At 38.4% G+C, this 23,574-nt stretch overlaps 1 protein-coding gene across 2 annotated transcripts in view; it reads left to right on the top strand.

The window, feature by feature from the left end:
• TAFA2 (TAFA chemokine like family member 2) overlaps window positions 1-23,574 on the top strand; it is a 2,885,489-nt gene that overhangs the window by 1,424,611 nt on the left and 1,437,304 nt on the right. The window lies entirely within an intron of this gene.

Here is a 23,574-nt window from a genome sequence, read left to right as displayed (position 1 = left end):
ACTGACCAAGAAGAAAAGGATGAAGGTGAATGGAAATTTATGAATGTCACTCAGTATGATTATTGCATATTTAATAATCTAAATGATCATGTTCTGGAATTATTAACTGAATTCCTTCTGAATACCCTCCAACTAGAATATGTTTAAAAGGGTGAGGTAGGATTGCGTCTGCTACTAGCGCTTGTGTGTCATTAGCTCAGAACAGACTTTTCTGCCGCTACTCATTCATGTTGGCAAGTGTCTTAATCTCTCACCACACTGATTTCCATGCACAACCAGTGTACCTGTTAACTGTCTAGATTTTTGCTTCATATTTTTGGTCTGTTCCTCCTAAAAGTTGCGATTTTCTGGCAAATCAATAAATAATGACATACATTTGGGTTATCCTTCAGAAAAAAATGCATGTTAAAAGAAATCCTGTTAGTGTTACTCTACCAATTTTCTAAGTAAATAACATATTTAAAATCTGTCCCTGTTTTTGAGTCTTTGTTCCCCCATTATTTTTGGCTTTGTCCAGATTTCTTGAGCTAAGAATTTGAGAGGTATGACTATCAGTAAGCTAACAATCCCTCCCAGAATCCAGCCCCTAACAATAAAAACAACTCATAATTGCTCCCTAAACCTAAAACCACCTTCCCTCCCTAACCGTAACTCTTTTATCACCTCTGATTGCTCACTAAACCTAAAATCCCACTCGTCTCTATAACCCTAATCTCCCAGTTGTTCTGTAAACCTAAACTCCTGCTCCCCTCACACCTTAACTTACCCCTCCCCATCTCCTTCTACACTTACCATTTCCATGACAAGACCTAGACTATGTCCAACTGTTGTGGCAACTGCAACCCTGAACTCACTTTCAGGTTTTTAACAGCTGCTAGGCATGTGTGCAGATGGCAAAACAGTGGCTCAAGCCCCTTGCTGTGAGTTGAAATTCTAGCATCTGGGGCTTGAGTGGCTGTAAGGGTCCCAGAATTATTTCATTTTGAGACTGTAATAGACAAAATTATATAAAGTATATAAATATGTATACACACACACACACACACACACACACACACACACACACACACACACACACACACACACACACACGATTTCACTTCAGAGTCCTGAAATATCACAATCCTGAACTTCATAATTCGGAACCCAAAATCCTGAAAATATAAAATCCTGAATCACAAAATACTGAAAATATACAGGACACAAAGAATGACAATATTCTAGTACAAGGACACAGAGAAACACATACAACAAAGGATAGCACTTTTCACCAAGTATGGGCAGGGGGGCAAGCCCCCCTGCAACCCCCATATGGGGGGGCTGAGCCCCAAACACCCCCTGTTAATTAAATATATAAACTCCAAGATTGCACTCCACAGAAAAAAAATGGCAAACATACCATCACATGTTCATGACTGCCTGTTGTAACCTTAGTAACATTCCCTTTTAACTTGCTGTACTGCAACATAACTCATGATAGTGTAGTGAAGTGCACTCTTGGAGTTGATATATTTAAGTAGCAGGGGGTGTGGTGGAATGTATTCTGGTTTGTGTTCTCTATAATCAGTATATGTATCCTGTGTGTTTTCTGTCTTTTGGGATTCAGGATTTTGAGTTTTCAGGATTTTGAATTTTCAGGATTTTGGGCTTACAGATTATGACGTTTTCTGAAATTCAGGATTGTGATATTTCAGGATTCTGAAGTGAAACCACACACACACACACACACACACACACACACACACACACACACACACACACACACACACACACACACCTTTGCATATACCTAATGTATTTCTAGAAAAGATTTAATAATGTATCCACATGAAACACTTTTTGTTCCTCTTCATAAATTTGGGCACATCCACATTAGTATACATTAACTATCTACTGCCCCACTTCCTCCATTTTCTAAAATAATGGAAACATGTATCTATAAAGTATGTACACCCTTCAAAACTACAGTCTGCTGTCACACACTTAATACAGCTTTAGATCCAGTCATGGGATCAGCATACCCCCTTCTCAACCTGATTGAATATATTTGCAGCAAACTTCACAACAGAAAATTTGTCAACACAGTCTTCTGGACTTAATGAAAGCTTTCACCACTGTTCACATTACAAACTTTTTCCACCTGCTAAGATCATATTTATCTCATTAAATGTCATCAGGTGATTTTAGTTACTCAGAGAACTGATTTCAGGCAATAAACAAAACTCTTTTATGTCATTTCATTACCTACTTATTTTTGGATTTTCTGAGGTTTCACCACTTGTGCTGCTGCTTTTCACCATCTTTGTGAACAATATGGTACACAACACAGGGAATGCTAAACTTAAGCTGTATGCAGAAGACTCCACTATTGCCATCATCTGTACTTCTCCACACAGCCTTCTATGACAGTTCTTTTATGCAGGGAAGACATGGGTAACTTGTATAGAACCTTCTTCTAAATACCTTGAAAGCAAAATGCATCCTTTTTCTCCCCAAAACACCCCCTGCAGCTAGTCACATAAACTAATTGCAAGCAGTTCTTGTTTCTAGTATTGCTTCCACTGAAATCCTGTCTACTGCTACTCTTAAAAACTAACTTAAATTCAGTGTTCATATCCATAACGTCATGACAAAAAAAAAGCTCACATTAGCCAAAGCTAGATTCTCTTTAATTAGATTATCTTCCTACCTAGCTTGATGTATTTCTCTCATCAGTTTAATGTACCTCCATCACTTCGAAATATATTTGAACAGACACATGTTGGGATTGTTTATTTAACTTCTAGACACAATCGACATGCCAATCACTGTATTTTCCTACATAGCCTTGGTTAGCTTGAATTCAGCCATTACCTCATTCTGACACAATTATGCTTGGTCCATATACCTCTTTTTCACCCTAGCTGCCACTATGTGTTTGACAGGATTACTTGGAATCTCCTGTCAATGGACTCTAGGTAAAGCCATTCATCAAGTGGTCCATAGTCATATGTTGTGAACAAATGTAGTGTCTCTATGCTGTTTATGTGCAGCTGTAAACATAGAGATAAGCTTCCTTCCAAGATATGAAAAAACAGTGGCAAATGCACATTCAGAATTCTACTAGCTAATCATCTCAGTAAAAGTTGGGTGTGCAGTTGTGGCATCAGATAAATATAACATAACCTTTATAAACTACTTCTATATCTAGCCCTCCCTATATTTGAGAACTGTTTGTATTAAATTATGCTAGTTTGCAAATCTCCTTGTATGCAATCACTATGTTCTTTGTTATTGTCTTTTCATTACTGTTTACTCTAAAATTGATTGCATGCAACCTACAGAAGTATGAGGAGGCAACAAGGAATATGTGAGGAGCCAGAAGTTAGACGACATGATGTATGTGTGGAACAACGACTCATCAGAGGTGACAATCTCAAGTGTGGCAATGAGGTTCAGGAACGCAACAGGAAAATATAAGGAATATAGACAGGCCTGTGGTGTTACACTGAGTAAGATAACCAAAATGAGAAGACTAAATGGAATTTGCATTTATTAGCAGTTATTAAAGAGCGAGTCTTTCTGTTTCTGATTTTGAAGTGCACTAGCTTTTAATTTCCACAAAGTTTTATGCAGTAAATGAAGGAGTGGAACTGTTTTCATAAGTTAGATAAGTGTGACACTGTACTTTGATTATAGTTTTTCTTTAGCTTTCCTAATTTCGCTCACACTGTGGTTGTACTTTAATGTTCTCATGGGAGGTGTAATAGTCATAGCCCACTGGAAAGGAGAACCTGAGTGAGACCTATGATGCATAGGGGGTTTATAGCTGTTAGCTTCCCTGTGAACACCTGGGAATCCTACCAGATGAGCTGTTGTGAGAGGGATATGAAAATACAGTCCAGCCTGCTCAGATAGCTACCACTACAACTTTTACCAGGACAATTAGTTTAGAAAATGGATGAATGGAAGGATGCAGATGGATGACTGAATGGATAGACACATGGATATTTTTCATCATATTAGTAGACTCCTGTAGGAATGAAGGAACTAATTTAATGACATATACAGTTGACATGGTATCTTATACAAGCTGTTCATCATTAGATGTTAGTGCACAAAAGCTACAGAAATAGTTTAACTCTATGCAGGAGTGGGATGTTAATGCTAGCCTGCAAACTATGAAAGATACTTAGTCCAGGAGTATTAATGCCTGATCACTATCTTTTGCTACATGGCATGGAACAATATCAAACGGTTTACAACCTTTAAAAAGACAAGGATAGCCTTAGATATATACATGTCTTTCGCATATCATGTTCTGACATGTTGAATCATAAAACACTTGCTCAGTCTGCTAGTGAGTTAGGTTAAATTCATTTGCATTCATACTGACTTGCCACAGGTAGTTTTGGCAAATATTAAACATTTGAAAAATATTTGCCCAAACTGCCTTCACTGAACTTCTAAGGAACCCTGATCCTTGCAGGAGCTCAAGGCCCCCCCTGCAACTCCTAGGTGGGGTAGCACCCCTCAGGCATGCACACGGACACACACACACACACACACACACACACACACACACACACACACACACACACACACACACACATATTTATATATATATATATATCGCTATAGATGAATAGATATAGATATATTAACTGCAAGGTCGCACAACAGTGAATAAAGAGTCAAACTCCATTGTTGATGAAAGCAATTTTGGCAAATGTACTTTAGTCTTTCTATGTTTGCTGAAACTACCTTTGTTAAATTGACAGGAATCACAGTCCTTCATTACAGACATTGACCAGAGTACCACAGGGAGTTAGATTTGTTGTCTTGTTTCTTATGAGTTCTCATTTTGTTATGTTAACAGTGGTTTTATTACAAAATAATTAAAGCCAATTATTATGTCACATGATTTCTGTTCTTCAAATTCTCACATAGTGCATATAATTATTTTCTGTATGCAAGTAAAGGAATAGTTGGTCCACAATTTGCTGAAATATTTCCTTTTTGGCAGTGTATGTACTTGAGACATACCAGACATACAAGTGATGGTATATATCAGAGTAATGTCTAGATTTATTGTGCCATCTGTAAAATCATGCAGTATGTGAATGGGAGTTCCGCTGTGGCGACCCCTAACCGGGAAAAGCTGAAAGACACAAACAAATGTTAAAGTGTACAGTACTAAATTGCCCTTTTACAGGACAATGAGAGTGCTAAATGACTTGACATTCATGTTTTAATAGAGCCACCTTGCTAAGTGTTTTGATGTTCCATGTTTTAGTAGATCTGCATTAGTAAATTGGAATATTTGTACTAGTGCTCTCTTTAATCAAATAAATAATGCATAGCTTTCTGAAGTTAACTGGTTGTACGCAATAACATAATGTAATGTGCGACATGCCCTTGTTACATTATGTTTGACACCAACATTTGCTATTGTCTTTTCGCTACCTTTTACAAGTCTGTTTGAACCCTTATAAATGATTATCAGGTATAATATAGTACATCATATATATTTTATTCATCTGTCAGACCAAGTATTTAGCACTTTTGTAAGTAAAAACTAGCAGAACAAAATGATAGTGTTATGTTGTTTGAATCATTTGAGTCATATGCATTCTTTCCATCATTGAAGATGATTACTATTGTTTCTGTTTTTGACCATAGCAATTTACACTTGCAAGGCACTGGAGATAAAGTCAATTTTTGTCTTGGGGGGAAAGGTATGTAATCTGAATATGTTATGAGAAGGCCAACATAAGAGGGTATATGGCCTATAAAGTTTGTTTAGATGCCTTGGCTTGACTCATATACCATCAGCCAAAAAATGAACAAGAGATCTTTCAGCAGTTGAATTCATAATGCAATATCTTACAGAAGTTAGAGTTTTATACCATAACCTTAACAAATGCTTAGTTGTAAAGCAGTATGTTTTATTGTACTTTTGATACTAAATTTTATTTGTTTTATTTGTTTTATTTGTTTTAGTCTAGGCTGAGCTCATAAATATTCAGTACAAACAAACAGAAGGAGACCAATAGTATGTTGATAGACCATGAATTACCATCCAAATGTAATTTCTGAATTTATATGTAACTGAACAGAGCTGTAGAGCTTGAAATCTTGATGAATAATCCAGGTATTCATGAACTCTGAGTTTTGTAGTATAAGCATATGATATATCCCCAAGGTGCATTAGATTTGACATATTACAACAAATATGGATATTAGTTTCAGTAATCAGCCTTATAAATATATTATGTATCAGCAATAAAACTTCTGCATCAATACTACTACATTTCAAGTAGTTTAATGTTTACTTTTGAGATTATAATAGTTTTAATCTTAGGACTTTAACCAGTTGTTTATTTTGCAAGATGGAGCTACAAATCTGTACTGTGGAAGAACAGACAGTGTTTGAAAAACTGAGTAGAATACACTTACTATTGCTCTTTCAAACATGTTTTCTGCAATATCACTAGCAATATTATCATTATAAGTATGCTAGAGTTATTTATAAGGAACATAGCTGCCACCTTAGAGTCCCTAGTGAACTTCATAACCAAATAAACTAGATATCGACAAGCCACGTTGCTTCGCTAGGGACGGCTTGCACCTGTCACCCCTGGGCTTTCAGATATTGGCAAAGGCTCTTGCCACCCCCATAGTGCCTTTTTTAGGCAAGGCTCAAAAGTCAAACCCACCTCCATAGACAGCACAAGGAACAAGAAACTAAGGGTAATGCTGCTAAACGCCAGAAGTCTTAACCTCAAGATGCATGCACTCGAAGCTCTCCTCAGTAGAGAACATCAATATCTGTGCAGTGAGAGAAACCTGGTTCAAGGCTCCAGAGATCACCCCAGCACTACCAGGTTATATCTCATATCATGCTTTTCGGCCCCAAAACCTGGACCGAACCACAAAAGGAGGGGGAGTTTCCATATTTATCAAGGATATCCACACCTCCAGGTTAGTGGCATTGCACAAAGTATCGGAGACCATCCATGTGCAACTGACAGTGGGCAAGACTTCTTTTCAGTTTATAGCATCCTACAGACCACCCTCTCAAAGTCAGGAATCCCACTCAGCTTTCCTGAAAATATTGGAGAACATGAAGATCTCTCCGAACACCATTATATTGGGTGACTTCAACTACCCAAACATAGACTGGGAGCATTACTCAAGCCCCAGCACCTTAGCCCAAAGGTTCCTGGAATTTATAAACTCAAATGCTATGGAACAACTAGTCACCACTCCCACAAGAGGGGAAAATATACTAGACCTGATCATTACCAACATTTGGACTCTATGCTCTATACCAGAAGTATATCCCTCATTGGTAAGATCAGACCATAAATTAATTTCACTGGATATCCACATCCTGACCCCACCCCCAGCCCAGAAAACCACAGTGAAAAACTTCTCAAAAGCGAACTTCACACTTCTCAAAAGCGAAGTGGAATCCTTCAAGGCCCCAGGGCCAGTGGAAACTACAGCCTAAACTGCAGAATCCTTTATAAACGCATTCTACGGACATCTCCAGGAATGCATGGATCATGCTATTCCAAACAAAATCAAGACCAAATCATCCAAAGGCAGGCGTCCAGTCTGGTGGACCCCAGCCATAAATAAACTGTACAACAGAAGGAGGAAGCTACTACATGATAGAGCAAAATCCCTAAAAGGGAAGGAATCTCTGATCAGTACTAGCAAAAAATTACGATCCCTCATAAAATCCTCCAAGGCCAGCTTCGAGAGAAAAATTGCACAGGACACTAAAGACAATCATAAGGCTTTTTTCAGTTATGTTAGGACCCTGGGATGCAACTCCCAGACTTGTTCTGAGTTGATTCTAAATGACAAAAAATACACTGAACCCACAGACATCGCCAATATCCTGGCAGACAGGTTCAGTGCAAACTTCTCCACCCCCTCCCCCCCAAAAGAGCAAGTATCTATCCCAGCAGAGGGCAGACTCCCAAACATCTCTGATGCTCAGGTGAAGGACGCCCTCTCCAAAGCAAAAAACACTGCTTCCATGGGATCAGATGGCGTCCCGGGTTGTGTCCTACATGAACTCCAAGAAGAACTAATCCCTCAAATAAAACTGCTGTACAATCTCAGCCTCACTACAGGATATGTGCCCAAAGAATGGCGTACAGCAACAGTGGTCCCACTCCACAAAGGTGGTGCCTCTACGGACCCTGGAAACTATCGCCCCATAAGCCTGACTAGCTTAGTCTGCAAGGCTATGGAGAGGATCATCATGGAGCTCATAAACAAAGACATTGGGGACCTACAGACACTAGATCCTACCCAGTTCGGCTTTATCAAGGGCAGATCCTGCCTTTTGAACCTGGTTGACTTCTTCGAAACAGTCACCAAAGCCATAGATGAAGGGAAGGTAGTCTACACAGCCTATCTGGACCTTGCAAAGGCATTTGACACAATACCCCACTCGGGCATCATAGATAAGCTATCCAGCTTAAATATAAACCCCTATGTCACAAGATGGGTCGCAAACTGGCTCAAAGACAGAACCCACAGAGTGAGAGTTGCTGGAGCCATGTCAGACTCAAAACCGGTCACAAGTGGCGTCCCACAGGGTTCTGTCCTGGGACCACTCTTGTTCGGTATATACTTTTCCGAGGTACAGGCAAACGTGGGAGGACTATGGCTCACCAAGTTCGCAGACGACTGCAAACTGGGCACCATAATCAACTCTCCAGCTGACACAAACATCCTTCAAAAAGGTCTCACAGAGACAGATAACTGGTGCCAGCGCCCTGGTTTAAAGCTAAATGCCAAAAAAATGTATCGTCATACCCTTTGGCAAAAACAATGTGCCCACAAATTACTACATAGGCGGAAACCCATTAAGTACAGAGAAAGTTATTAGGGACCTGGGGACCCAAGTTGATAGCAATCTCTCCTTTGAAAACCACATTGCCAAAGTGGTTAGAAAGACCTTCTACATAGCCCACCTCATCACGAAGGGTTTCACATCTAGATCAAGAGAGGTAATCATGCCCCTTTATTCATCCCTCATCAGGCCCATCATAGAATACAATGCCCCTTTTGGGATGTACCTTACCCGACACCTGCAGCAATTAGAAAGACCCCAAAAGTATCTCACCAAGAGGATCAAGGGTCTCAAACAGATGCCATATGCTGCTCGGTTAAAAAACTCCAGCTCTACTCAGTTGCATACCGCCTACTTCAAGGCGATCTATGCCTGACATACAAAGCTATGTCAAATCCAGAATTAATGGACATGCTCCACCTCAGTAAATCTAAATCCCTTAGAGCCACACGCTCGAGGGACTTGAACCTCAGCACAGAAATAAATAGAACTTGCTGGAGGGACAGGTTCATAACCCAGAGGCTCCCTTCGCTCTGGAATAGAATTCCAGTTCATGTGAGGCAGAGCACCTCACTGAATCTCTTCAAGAAGAATCTCGATAGGTGGATGGGGGATCGTAGGTTTGTCCCAGGGATTACTCCTGTGTCACTATTAGACAGAGGCACAGTAAACTAAACCTTAAAAAGGGCACAGTATATTCAGATCAGGGGGTGGCGTAAGCCATACAGAATCGGGCTAGGCTTATAATTGCCTCAGGGCAGATAGCCTAGTATGAACCTATGAATCTATGAACCTATATTGAACTGAGGATAAAGAGAGATTAACTATCAATGAACCCAAAATCTTAGCCCTGACTACTGCCAATAGTAACATTTCTATGCCTAGATCTCACATTGGAACTGTTTCTTGAGTTTTACAGATGAAAAAAGTAAGCATTTGACAACAAATGTTAGAGTTGGTGGTCCTAGCACTTACTGCATTTATAGTAGCTATAAGTGGTTCAAGATCGAATGGTTTGGCCTGGTCAAAGTAACCATAGGCTACCTGTTACACACTGTCCATTGATTTATATAGAATGCTTCATAAAAGCATGCAATATTGTTAAATTAAACTCTTTGTGAAGTGAGTGTGTTGTGAAGTAATTCTCCATTCATGGTGTATGTGCTATCAGAAGAAAGATGACTTAACATTAACTACATGAATAATTTCTGGAAGCACTTAAAAGTTGACCAACAAATAACGAACAAAGTGCTGTAAGCCAAGGAAAACTGTAGAACCACAAATCCACTTCGAAGCTTTTAATGAACCAAACTCCACAGACCATTCACATTGTGAATGGTCTGTGGAGTTTGGTTCATTAAAAGCTTCGAAGTGGATTTGTGGTTCTACAGTTTTCCTTGGCTTACAGCACTTTGTTCGTTATTTGTACATGAATAATTTGCCTAAATGACTAGTGTAGGATTATCTGAGTCAGGCTTACTGGAATCTTTCATTTAGGAGGAGCAATGCCTTGCTTATGGATATTATTAAACAGTAATGATATCTTATGGACCAATATAATAAAGGAAACAATTCCACAAATAAAAGCTTTTGTAATATAATTTGGCCATATGGCGTTCGAGATTTTAAGGTTAATATAATTTATTTCACAATAATGCATTGAGATGGCATTTCATATGGACTCTAACATGGCATAGCTAATGAGCACACTTGTATGGATGTACACAAAGAAAATGCTGCAGTTTGTTGCATTATACAGATCGAAAGAAATTATTCTTTTTGGATTTTTTTCAGTCTTCAAAAATAAATTTGTCTGGCAGTTAATTCAGATGCTAAGATTCTGAACTGTTAACGATTTGTTTTCTGTAGTTAGTGGTAGAGGATTTGATTACTTCTAGCAACATTTGCTTACTGTTTTAGTCTGAGGAAGTTACTTACCCAAACAGTGCTTCTTTTCATTTGTCCAGTGAGCTTCCCTGCTTAACAAAGGAATAAAAAATATTATATGTTTTCACATTTTTGGGGTTATTTTTTTCCTGACCCAGTGCCTGCCAGCTTTTTCATATTTTGGCTTAACAGCTGTAGTATCTTGTATTCAGACTTTACTTATTTTATATAACCATTGAGTTTTCTGCAAGCAGATAGTAAACTCATAACATTACTATGAGAATAAAGAGCTCAACATAATTTTTTGATGTATCAGTTTCAGTTATTTATGTTGCACCAGGGTAGCGTCCCAAGCTGGCTATTAGGCATGTATTTCTTTATGTGATAGCCAAACATGGTTTTGTATTTATGCAATATGCAAGTTTACCTCCTAGCTATTTGTAAGAATCTGCATCTCACCATTACATTGTTTAAATGCTGGTCTGGCAGAGTTCATGAAAAATTACAGTCAATAAAAAGGGACTCAACAAATCCTGCCTATCACACCTGTCAGTCACTGAAAGCTGCCAGAGGTGGAAGATCTCCTCAGTTCTGATGCTGGGGCAGACAAAACTGTCCTATTGTACATAGCCAACTCTGCAGACACAGCATCTTGAAGTAAGTTATATTTTTGTGGCCTGTTTCTGGTGACTGAAACAATTCATTGAGGATGATTTACATAAATAACCACATCCAGTTTTGCATTTGATAATCACTGTGGTTCCATTCAAATAATTAGAAGCTGTTCCGAAAATTGTAGAATTAAGGTGCTTTTGTGTTGTTTACTCTTTAAGAATTGTGCCATCATTTGTATCCATGTGAGCAGAGCTGGGCAGAGAAGGACCAGCTGTAAATTATTTATTTCAGACAATGTATTGGACAAAATTAGGATGAGTATGTTATTCCATCTAGTTTGAAGTATCAAGAGACTGGAATAAAACACATTGTGGCACTTAATTCCCACGGATATAATCAGCTTTAGTCCTTTACTGATCTTGATTCAATCAGTCAAGATGCAACTGAAGTCACCTCACAAAATGTAATCATTCCTAGTAGGTACAGATCAACCAAAATCTCTCATGTTCAAATTTGCTAAGTTTATACACATAAATTGAATCTTTATGGCTTTAATCCATGCATGCATTGAAAGGGGTATTTCTGACCCTTCTTGGCAGATAGTGTAGTAACAGGCATTTAGTGTATCAGTTAAAAAAACAGGCATTTTGTCTCTTAACTTGGGTTCGGAGTTTATTAGCAGAGAGGAAACCATCATCTTGTCATTTGTACCTTCAGTAAATCTTAGCTATGATACTTATAGTGACCTCTTCTAATTGTAATATGTATATCAGTAGCACTATATGTTGTCAAAACTCATTTGGTTAAAACTGCAGGTATTGTTAGAAAAAAAGGTTTGCATTGCCAAAACTGAAATTGAGCATCTCAGGGTAAAGATAAAATGTGTTTTATTTATTTGCTATGTACTAATTTTGTAAATTAACATTTCTCTTTACTCTCAATTTATGTAACATTGGAGTTAGTATAGCTGGGGATTGAGGGTCTACTGGTGAAGTAATGAGAGGTTTAGGGAGCCCTGCAAAAGCAATATTATTTTAGTTATGTGTGCTGTTTCTGTATATAGCATATTGTATCTGTGATAGCATTGTGCTTTGGATGTAATGGTTATAATTTATTAAGTTTTTGATAAAACAAAATTCGCTGTTTCATGACAAATCAATTTAGGTTAGCTCAGTGATTTTGTTATCCGGACTCCTGGTATTCATTTTCATGCTAGACATATATTACGATGGATCACACTACTTCAGTAGAATTTTTATTGCACTGAGGATTCTTTGCTTGTAATAGTTGTAGGCCACTGCAAGAGATGTTGTTCCTGTTAAAACAAGCACTTCCATGAATGATATAGATAATTAACAGTCAGAACTAGGTATGGTGATGCATATGTCTAGAAAGGGAGTGCATGGTATATAGCAATGCATGAGGGAGCCATTATGCCATTTAGGTTGGTCACTGCTCATTACCTATTTTACAAACAGAGGAAGCCATGCACAAAAATTAACAATCTTCACTGTATCAGCATTAGACTTACTGAGGCTGTTATATTTTGCTGATATCAGCATTTGCTTAGATGGCAGGTCATTTCATGAAGCAGTTGCCTTGGCTTTGTCTTTCTGTGTGGCTCTCTGTTTATTATGTGTTGAATCTGACAATTATAAGAATGATTTCATTGTTTGGTCTTGTTAGTGAATTCTTTACTTCATTTTGATGTGCTTTTTATTCTTCCTCCAGATAGAGGTTATCTAGTTCTTTGCGGGTCTATATGACTAGACCGAAAGATCACAACATCAAATGTATGTACATCAACACATTTACGTCGATGTACATACTGAGCGAAACACCTAAATGGCAAAAAACGGAACACCAAATGTGTTTCATCATCATAATGCGCCACACTGGTAGGTAAAATTGAAACTACAATATTAAATCAATTAGCTTTTGCAGGGGGGCAAGCCCCCCTGCACCACCCAAGTGGGGGGTTTTGCCCCCCACACCCCCCTACTTAAATATACCAACTCCGAGACTGCACTACAGTGGGGAAAAAGATATATTTCCTTATTCCCACCACAGTGCTGCTGGCTATGAAACACGTTTGGCGTTCCGGTTTTCGCAGTTTAGGTGTTTCGCTCAGTATGTACATCGACGTAAATGTGTAGATGTACATACATTCACTGTTGTGATCTTTCGGTCTAGTCATATAGACCCGTTCTTTGCTCCTAAAATGTTTTAAACTCTAGGGTTTGTGATGTATATGAACTGTCTAATCCTGTCTTATCTCTGCAGGTAGCTGGAAAACTCACTGATTTAGCCTCCATCTACACTAGTGTATATATGTTGTCCTGCCTTCTTTCTCTCTTAGTGACTTAGATTATGTAGATAGCGATTTCAGACTTCTAAAAGTGATAAACTACTGTAAAATGCTAAAATCTTAGAAGGACAGCATGGTTTTGATGGGTTATTACAGAAAATGTCAGAGCATGTCTTTAAAATACAGCTCTTATAAGTATGGTAGTTGCTTTTGAGCAGAAGAAATTAGTTCATTCAAGTGGTGGTACAAAGAAATGGAAGAATTGGAACAAGAAACTGTAGGCTCCTCCTCATGAAAAAGTATAATAGGTAACAAAGCAACTACTAATACATTAAATGCTGATAGAAGGACAAACACAAATGTTAAAAATGCACCAGTGCTATTCAAAAATGACAGGGAAAAGAGAGGCAAACCTATCAAAAAATAAAGGAAGAGTGCCGATGTTCAAAGCTTAAGTTTCTTGAAATGATGACCTTGGATGAAAAATGAAAAATTGTTATTGTGTCAGTCAAACAACATGCTGGAAAAGACACTTAGAAAGTGGCCTTTTAGACGTATTTTATTTATTTTTTGTTAACTGGGGTAGAGTACTGATCCAGTTGTACCATCCTCAGACTCATCCTGGGACAGTGATACACTTGTAAGAAATGAACAATACAAACATAAAAAATGCAGATATAAGATACAAGTCTAAGAAAGTATCAAAGAACATAATGTATTTAAAAAAATACAGCAGGCTGTAATATCAGAAGCTGGGTGACTTGACAAGACTAGAAGAAGCAGTGTTAACAGTGTATATGCAATATGTGCAGGTGTATAAAATTTGTACAGCATGTATACCCCCTCCCTTATTTTTATTATCTTTTCTTGTTTACCATTAACTTAATAAAACAAATAGAGGAAATAAGGGGGGCAATGTGGGGTGAAGGAGAGAGGTAAGGTAGGACAGTAGTAAGGAAGGAGGTGAAAAGAAAGGAGGTGAAAGCGGACTGAATTAAGCTAGAAGTGGTAGTAAGAGCATGTGGATGGATTTAAGTTGGGGCGAGTCAGGCGATTGTTATCAGGTAATGTTACAGCATTTTGTTTTGTCTAGGCCTGTACAGTTGTGTTTTTGAGGGGATGTTAAAGTAATAAATCTATAGATGCAGTTTGCTGTAGTTTGTAGGGAGGGAATGGTTTTAATTGGTGTGTTAGCAGTGCTAGGAAGGCTATATTTAAGTTGCACTTGTAAGAATCCTTTGTCAGTTGTTTTCTACCTTCTGGGGGAAGAAAATGGGACTGAATACTTTTTTTACTTAGTAGTATTGATGTAGCATTGGATGTTCAGGGACTGGTCTAAACACATGCCTAGATATTTGAAGGGTGGTGTAGTTTCAATGTGGTCCTCTGGTTATTTATTAAGGGACAATTTTGTTAAACAGTGGAAAGTTTAGAGCTGGTATCATCTAGTCTTTATTTTTTTTAAGTGCTGAGAATGAAAATATTATTAGTGAGCCAGTTAAAAAGGGAGGCTAGGTCTTTTTCAGGTTTCCTGCTAATATGTATATGTGTGAAGAGTCATCTACTATCTGTGTAAAACTAAAAAGATGTTTAGGAATATTAGCTGGAGGACTGCTTATAAAATTGGAGAAACATAGTGATGAAAGACTGGAATCTTGTGGTACCCCTTTGGTGAATAGGATAGGGGTGGAAGAGGCTTTTCCAGTTTGTAACTTAAATTGCCTGTTGCCAAGGAAGCTTTAGAACCAGGCAAGGGCATTGGGGCTAATCCTGTTGTGAGTAGAAGAATATAGTTGGCAGTATTGAAATTCTCAGTGAGATCAACTGCTGGATCGTTAGTACCTATGATGTAGATCCTACTGGTTTTACTTAGTTCTTCTATTAGGGATGATATTTTTTGGGAGGATTTCTGTTCGAAGGATATAAGAACTGGGGTGAGTTTGGTATTAGGGGCTGAGAGTGTGAATGGGATAAGGAAGAGGTTGTTAAATGTGTGTGCTGGGGAGGGGGGTTGAATAGTTGATATTAAGTCTGCAGAGTTTGAGTAAGTAGTTTTAATGTTGAGTTGATTCCTGAGAGGATGCTGGGTCTAGTGGGTTATTGAATAAATTATGTTGGGTCTAATTTAGTAAGTGCATGTAATTTTGTGTGTGATAGGTGCAATATGGTTAAGGTTAAATCTCATAGAATTAAGATATTTTTACTGATGTTGTGTATTGGAATGTTTGTTCTAGGAAGAATTTAAATTTAATGGTATTAGAGGGAGAAGAAGAGGGATGCATCCTAAGATAAGAGCAAGTTCTGAGGAGTGGCTAAAGTTAATGTTTATGGTTAGCCTGTAGGGGTCATGCTCTTTTGTGGAAGAGATTAGGTCAATGAAAGAAATGTTCAGGTTGTTTCTTTTAAGTAAGAGGATGTTGCCAACATTTCTTGTTCCAGGTCTTAGGTTGGAGCTTTAGTTGTAAGTTGGGAAGTTGCAGGTTAGATCTGATGTGCTGGGTTTTACCCATGCTTCAGTTATCCCTATTACATCTGGGTAGTGGTACTGAAGAATACCTATATTTTCAATAGCTTGTTTAACATGCCACCTACATTAATTACAATCATTTAAGCAATAACCCATGCCTGGGTGTGGGTAATGCTGGATTTACCCATGGTTGGTGTGGTTTGGTCACAAGGGCGAAGCCTGAGTGGCCAAATAAAGACAACCGTGGGTAAATCCAGCATTACCCACACCCAGAAGTGGGTTATTGCTATTATACAATGACATTATTTAAGAAAAAAAAACTTACTTTTCTTAAATAATGGCATTGTATAATGCCTCTGTGCTGCCCTTCCGCAGCTGTCTGGTATTCTGCGGCAGTTCTGATGTACTGCGCATGCGTATGCTTATGCAGTACATCAGAGCTGTGTGTGGAAGCAACGGAGAAAGCAAGAGCTCCGTTGCGTTTTAAAAGGTGTCTCGCTATGTTAAAGGAGTTTAACATAGCGAGATAGGTTTAAAAAAAGCAACGGAGATCTTCCTTTCTCCGTTGCTTTTTTTAAAGCTGTCTCGGTATGTTAAACCCGCTTAACATAGCGAGACAGCTTTAAAAAAAAGCAACAGAGAAAGGAAGATCTCCGTTGCTTTTTTTTAAGCTATCTTGCTATGTTAACATTGCAGCAATGGAGCTCTTCCATTCTCCATTGCTCTAAAAAAAAAAAAAGACTTATACTAATGGAAAAAGTCCGGGCGACCGGACCTTTTTCCATTAGTATAAGTCTGATTTACAATGGGCACGCTGACCAATCAGTGTGCACGTTTTGGAATATTAATGGGGGGGGGGGGTCATTGTATAATTTGACATAACTGATGGAGATAAGGATTGTGTGAGGGCAGAGATATGATGGTTTATGGGATAGTCGGGGTTTAGGCCCTGTGTAGCTCTGCAGCAATAATATGTTGAGCGAAGGTAAAATGTTTATGCCATATTCAAAGAATTAAGTGAGTGGTAAGTTGGGGGATGTGTATATCTGCTTGGTTGTGTCTTTCATGTGTGATAACTTATTTAAGTTTGTGATCTGTATGGTGATGGCTGTTGGAGGTGGAGTGCTTAAAGATTAAGTTGTTATGTGGAAAGTGTTAGTGATGTGATAATGGATAAAGAGGGTAAACTGGGTGGGTTAGCAGTGTAGTATCTTAGGGTTTTGTGTGGTTTGTGATAGTATGAATGTACACAATATAAAGACTGACTATAATTGATGTATTAATTGTGGGTTAAATTCTTTTTTGTTGTTTGCTAATAGTTGTACGGATAGTTGCTTATGATTAGATATCAAGGTTACTTGTTATTATGTAATTTAAATTAGTTAATTGTGTAGTAGTGATAGTGTGAACATGTGTTGGCTAGTGGAGGGATGCCAACCGATTTCCTCAAGTTGTTGTAACTTGTGTATTGTATTATGTTCATTGTAGATAAGTGTTCATTAAGTGGATGTGGATTTTGGATAGAAGGTAGATGGGATCGTGATTACTAAGATTAAGTTAGTCAGGTGTGGCATGGGAATTGTGGGTGGAAGAGGACTGAAATGGGTCCCAATCCTCAGTTGCCATCAGTTGCAGTAGTCATTCAGTCTGCATATGCAGACTTGTGCAGACTGGCAAGAATCTTGTGAGTCAGCTGCAGCAGGAGAGCTGAAGGCCAATCATTTTGCAACTATCAGTGTTTTCTGCTGTTGTGTTACTGAGGTTTCTTCAGCTGGAGCACTCTTAGAAGGAAAATGGCTATTGCAAGTAGAAAAGCAATTGCAACAGTAGAAATCATTATCTAAAGTTTAGGAGGAAAGAGCAGGCAGCATCTCATTTATCAGGGGATTCTGAGCTGGTAATTTGTGTTCAGGATAGAAAGGACTGACCCCAGGATATTACCTAAGTTCCCTCAAAGTAGAATAACCTAAAGTTATAATTTTTAATGCACAAAGCACTGTGCTGCTGACTTATTTTTTAAAGAAAAATTTTGGGGGTGGGGTTGTTTGTTTTGGGGAAGGTGGACCTGCACAAGAATGGTAACTCGATGCTGATGTCAATGACCACCTCTGAGAATAGGGAAGAGTATGGGAGATGTTAGAATAATAATTAGGAGAGTAGAGAGAGGGTAGGAGGGGTAGGAGACAAAAGGTCAGGTGTCCTATAATGCTAATAAAAAAACCTCAAACAATTCAGCACCATTTTAGGTAGTGTTCAGATATTCTCTAGAATTAATTAGTGATAGTATCTACACAATAGTTTCATTGTACTACCATGTTTTATGCACCACACATCACATAGAATATAACAGTTAAGTGTCTAACAAAACCCTTGCTTCTTTGATAATATTCAAGTGCAATCAGTGAGTATTAGTAGTAATTACAATCTTGATCAAATAGAATAATGCTAAACAAAAATAGCTGTAACATTATCAATTCCATCATGAGATACATCTGCAGTTGTCATTGATTCCTGTTAATGTGCTTTAAATATGTTGGCATTTGCAGTAGTACTCATTCAGCTCTGAGGGTGCTCATGCAAGTGGTCCTGTACAGCAAAGGAGTACGTTGAGGCGTATAGGGTGTGGGAGCAGGGTCACCTAGTAGGAAATGCTGGGAAAAAAATTATGTGAGAGTGATTTTCCAGGCAGGAAGATTGCAAGACTTTATTAAAAGGATGATTTAATTCACATGTAAATGAAGTGCCGGCAGAATCTTGCACCCCTCACCTGCCCTTATTTATAGGAGCCAATAAGTCTGCTCATGTGCACTTGTGCAGATTCATTGTCTGTAACTGAGTATGACTAAGGAAAGGGAGCTGAAGACAACTCTTTTTGTAATTATCAGCCTTTTCTGCTTTGGTGTTCATGAGTTCTCTTCAGCTGGGGCACTAGAAGAGGGAAAATGGCTCTCGTAAGTATGAAATTAGAGCACTGCAAATCACTATCTCCTCTTGAGAGAAAAGAGTCAGGAGTATCCCAGATTTCGGGGATTCTGTAATGATAATAATTTCATTGTATTCAGGATGGAATCTGATTGGCTAAAAGCAACAAAACAAAGGGTTCAAAATCAGTGGTGGCTGTTGACTTCAAAGCAATGGGGGGCTGCAGGAAGAAACTAAATGGGTGGGGGAATATAATGGGCAAGGGCTCTATTACAGCAGGTCAATAACTGTTGTATGTGATCAAATAACAGATGCAGTCATTCACTTTCATCCACCAACTGCCTCACTATTTACCTACTCAGTATAGCCACTTTACTGACTATATATATATATCTATATATATATATATATATATATATATATATATATATATATATATATATATATATATATATACCTTTGATGTTTAGACACAATCAACAAAGCCAACCTTAGGTAAAATGCAACCTTAGACAAAAGACTCCGTGGATCTTCCTGTTGCTAACTAGTCTGCCTTGCACTTCCTCAGTGCTGTCCTGAGTTTTCCCCCCATCCTGGCTCCAGACCATACACCCAGATTACTTCTTTCTTACATTTTCACACTCAATAACTAGCCAATAATCTAGTGTAGTGTATGTCTGGAGGAAGTAAGTCAATTAAGGCACGTGTCTGGGAGTGCTAGGCCTCCAAAAGACAGAGTTCTAGATGCTCTGAGTTGCATTTTAGATTTTTTTTAAATTTTTGATTTAATTATGGTGGCCTGAAAAAAAATCATGAGTAAGGAAGTATATTCAGTCTTATTTTTTTTTAAGGAAAATATGTTGTAGCTTAAACTTAATGTTCAACATTAAGAAAATATCTGTTCCGAATTAAACTGAGAAAATGTGAGGATACTTCAATCCTGTCTGGGAATAGTGTCTGCATTCCTACTCCTCCAAAAAGTCATAGTTATCTTCTGTGTATCACTCCGTGTTAGATTTGGATTAAAAACTAAAAGACCAAATGGACAGAAGCATATATTATACAGCTGAGGGTCTGGAAAAATAAGCCAAAGCACATGGATAAAATCTGCACAGAGCCAATGAGTGCACACAGAGTCTCTACAGGTGGAGTGGACAGCCCAAAACTCAGTGGGAGAACTAAGCACTGTTAGATGACAATAGTACTTGATACAACACTCTGCATTTTTTTCAGAATTATATTCTTAAGTTTCTAGGAATAATGATTTAGAAACTAAAGAATATAATTGGATTATCAGACAACAAGCAGATAGTAGTCCAGGTATTAATTCCACTGTTTCTATAAAACCAATTCTGAAAAAAATGCAGACGTGTTATAAAAAATGACTTTTTAAAAATGACATTTGAATATAAGGCTATACATAGCCATTTTATAAATGTTTCTTTAAATACATAATTAATTAATGACACAATTAGTGATGTTGGTTGGCTGTTATCTTCATGTGATTTTATTTAAATAGCATTGTGTTTTACTATGGTTGTATCACACTGAAGAAGGAAGTATCTGAAAGCTTTGTGTTTCAACTACTGTGCTTCAACTATATTTTACTGGCATTTTATTAAACTTTGGACGTAACTTGGCCGTTTTTCTTGTGTTTTTTTGTTTTTTTTTGCCAGACTTGCCAGACTTTTTCTCTAGCAGACATAGTTTCTTTAGTTTGTTTGGTCCACCAAGTGGCATGTTGAGCCTTAACTCTCTTCAGACAGGGTGGGGCTACCCTGTCTAAGACCTCTAGGAATGTTGAATTAAAAAACTCTACAGCATCATTGAGTGGGGGATGTTTTAATGGTGATCAGTTCACATTGTATAAGATCTCACTGAAGGCAGAGGGGGTGAAATGGGATACATTGCTAGTGTGCCTGACTTGGTGTTGGTGTGGGATGGGGTAACCTTATGTATAATGAAGGCAGGTGAGTGGTCACTAATACTATTTGGTAGAGTACCAGAGGAGGAGATTTTGTTAGGGTTGGATACCAGGATCCAGTCAAGGACTGAACCTTTGTTGTTTTTATAGTTGGTTCTGGTGATGTCTGTGATTAATTGAGTGTAATTATATAGGTTAATGCTGTTAAATGGGTCATTGTTTGAGATATCATGCCAATTGATGTTAACATCGCCTAGAATGATGGTTTTGTTATTATTAGTAATAGTCCAGGCAAGATTCTCTTCAAGTATAGGTATGTTATTGCCTGGGGGAATGTATATGACCACGATACAAAGGTTTTTACAGTTATTCAGTTTTAGGAAGGCTGGCAATATTTCTGCAGGGGAGCATCATGGGATAGGTTTTATGTATTGAACTACTGTAAAAGTATTTTGATAAATTAATTTGATACTGCCACCTTTCTTCTTTGGTGTGTCTTTCCTTAGACAACTATAGTTAGGGGGTAGAAATTCAACATCTTTGATACATGGTTTTAGCCATGTTTCTGTGATGGTTGTAAAGTCGGGGTTATTTTTGCTTTCCCAGGCATTCAGATGTGAGACTTTGTTTCTGATGCTCTGGATATTAATGGTATTGAAGTTTAGGGATTTTGTGGGGTAGCAGGGTGGTGAGGAGAGGCCAGGGTTTGGATGAATGTCTCCACATTGAGCTAAATTACAGTGGGTGGGAGGTATATAGTGGTTTCTTTTCTATTGTTAGTTCGGCTGGAAATGAGACAGTAGTGTAGTAGAGGCTTTGAAGGGTTAAAATCTTTATTTTGGCTTGTAGAAATATGTTAGTGCTATATAAAGTGGGGCCTATTGAGGAGTAGTTGGGGAGTGATGGTGTTTATATTGTAGTTGTAGAAGTTGGTTTGCAAGGAATGTGGGTTGTGTAGTAGGAAGATAGATGTAGAGTGAGATAGAGGTAAAGTAGGAGAAAGAGGTGAACAGTATTGTGGATAGGAGATATTTTGCAGTGGATAGGAGATATTTTGCAGAGGTGAAATGTGTGTATGACAGGTATTGAATGATGGGCTAAGAGTATGGAGCTGCTTAAGATATGTGGGAGGAACAGTGTGAGGTAAATAATTGTTACAGTGATTAGAGGGTGTATGTAGGATAAGTAAGGTATTTAAGTAGGGATAGGGAAATTATGGTGGGGAATAGTGGGGATGCTATTTAGCCCAATAGGTTTGTAATTGGTAGGAGTTAAAGTATGATAGGACTACTAGTAATGAGTGGACTGTTAGATTAAGGGAAGGTGGGTGGAGTAACAAAATTAAAGGAATGTTATTGGTAGGAGTAAGATGGACATAGAAGTGTGATTGGAGGAGGATATTGTGTAGGAGGGGTATGGCCAACTATAAGTGTAATTGATGTGGGGGTGGGTGGGAATAGGAGTAGGATAGGGGAGCCAAGTGAACCCGAGCACAGCGAAGGCGAACGAAGAGGACAAGAGTAGCAGCAGAGCAGTGCTAAAGCCCAAAAGGAAAAACAATTTTTGAGCTACAGGTGAGAGGGGAGAGCTGTAGAACAGTTTAGTAGAAAGCTGGCTAGTTACCTGTATACACAGAAAAATAGGGTGTAAACACCTGACCTTGTAATGGCAGGAAAAACAACAGTCTGTGTATATTTGCGTAGGTTCCCAGCAGAGTAATACCACTTGCAGGAGAAGTACATCCTAGGGCTAATTTAGCAGGAAAGTACAGTCAGGTGAGTATAGGGGCTAATGCAATATGGGTTTGGTGGTGAGCGTACAGCCTCAATTGCAGGAGACCGGTAAAGGCAAATATATACATACAGTTAAAGTGAGTTCTTGGTGTTAACTCTGTTCCTTGAAACGGGGCTGTAGAGGCACAGGATTGGACTGGATGTGGTGTACTAAGAGTAAGCCCTGTCTGATGTAGTCACAGAGTATGGGTAGCTAGAAGACAAAACAAGAATAAGCAACAGTTAGACAAAAGGGGTGGAATGGAGATAGATAGAGAAAGGATGTTTACTGTAGGCTTCAACAGTGTACTAGAGACTAAATATGGGTTAGACAGGAGAATACAGGGAGAATGGTGCTCAGAATGGGAGGAAATTAATTCGAGAAGAGAGGAAAATGGTAGAATCTGTCAGATCGTTTAGTGACTGCAATCCTTACTGATTTGCAAGAAGGAACACAAACTTTACAAAGAACAGATAAAAATCAAAAGCAGGAGCAGTTTAGAACAGACAACAAAGGAATAAATAAATGCATGCCCTCCCCTCACCACACACACACACACACACACACACACACACACACACACACACACACACACACACACACACATCTATGACCGTGTATTAAAGCCATATGCATGACTGTACTCCTCAGTCTTTGATTACAGTCAAATGAATGGTTGTACATACATACATACATCATTGCCATACAGGAGTTTGTCTTGCTATCCCATGAATCTGGAAGAAGGCTAGAATAATGGTGGGCAATGGATCAAAATCAACAGACCAGAATATTGCACAAAACAGAAAAGAAGCATTCTGTAA

This window comes from Protopterus annectens, chromosome 11.part0 (assembly GCF_019279795.1).
Source record: "Protopterus annectens isolate FY-2018-M chromosome 11.part0, PAN1.0, whole genome shotgun sequence".
Lineage (NCBI taxonomy): Eukaryota > Metazoa > Chordata > Ceratodontiformes > Protopteridae > Protopterus > Protopterus annectens.
Note: the sequence above shows the minus strand (reverse complement) of the source record. Positions and strands in the feature narration are given on the sequence as shown.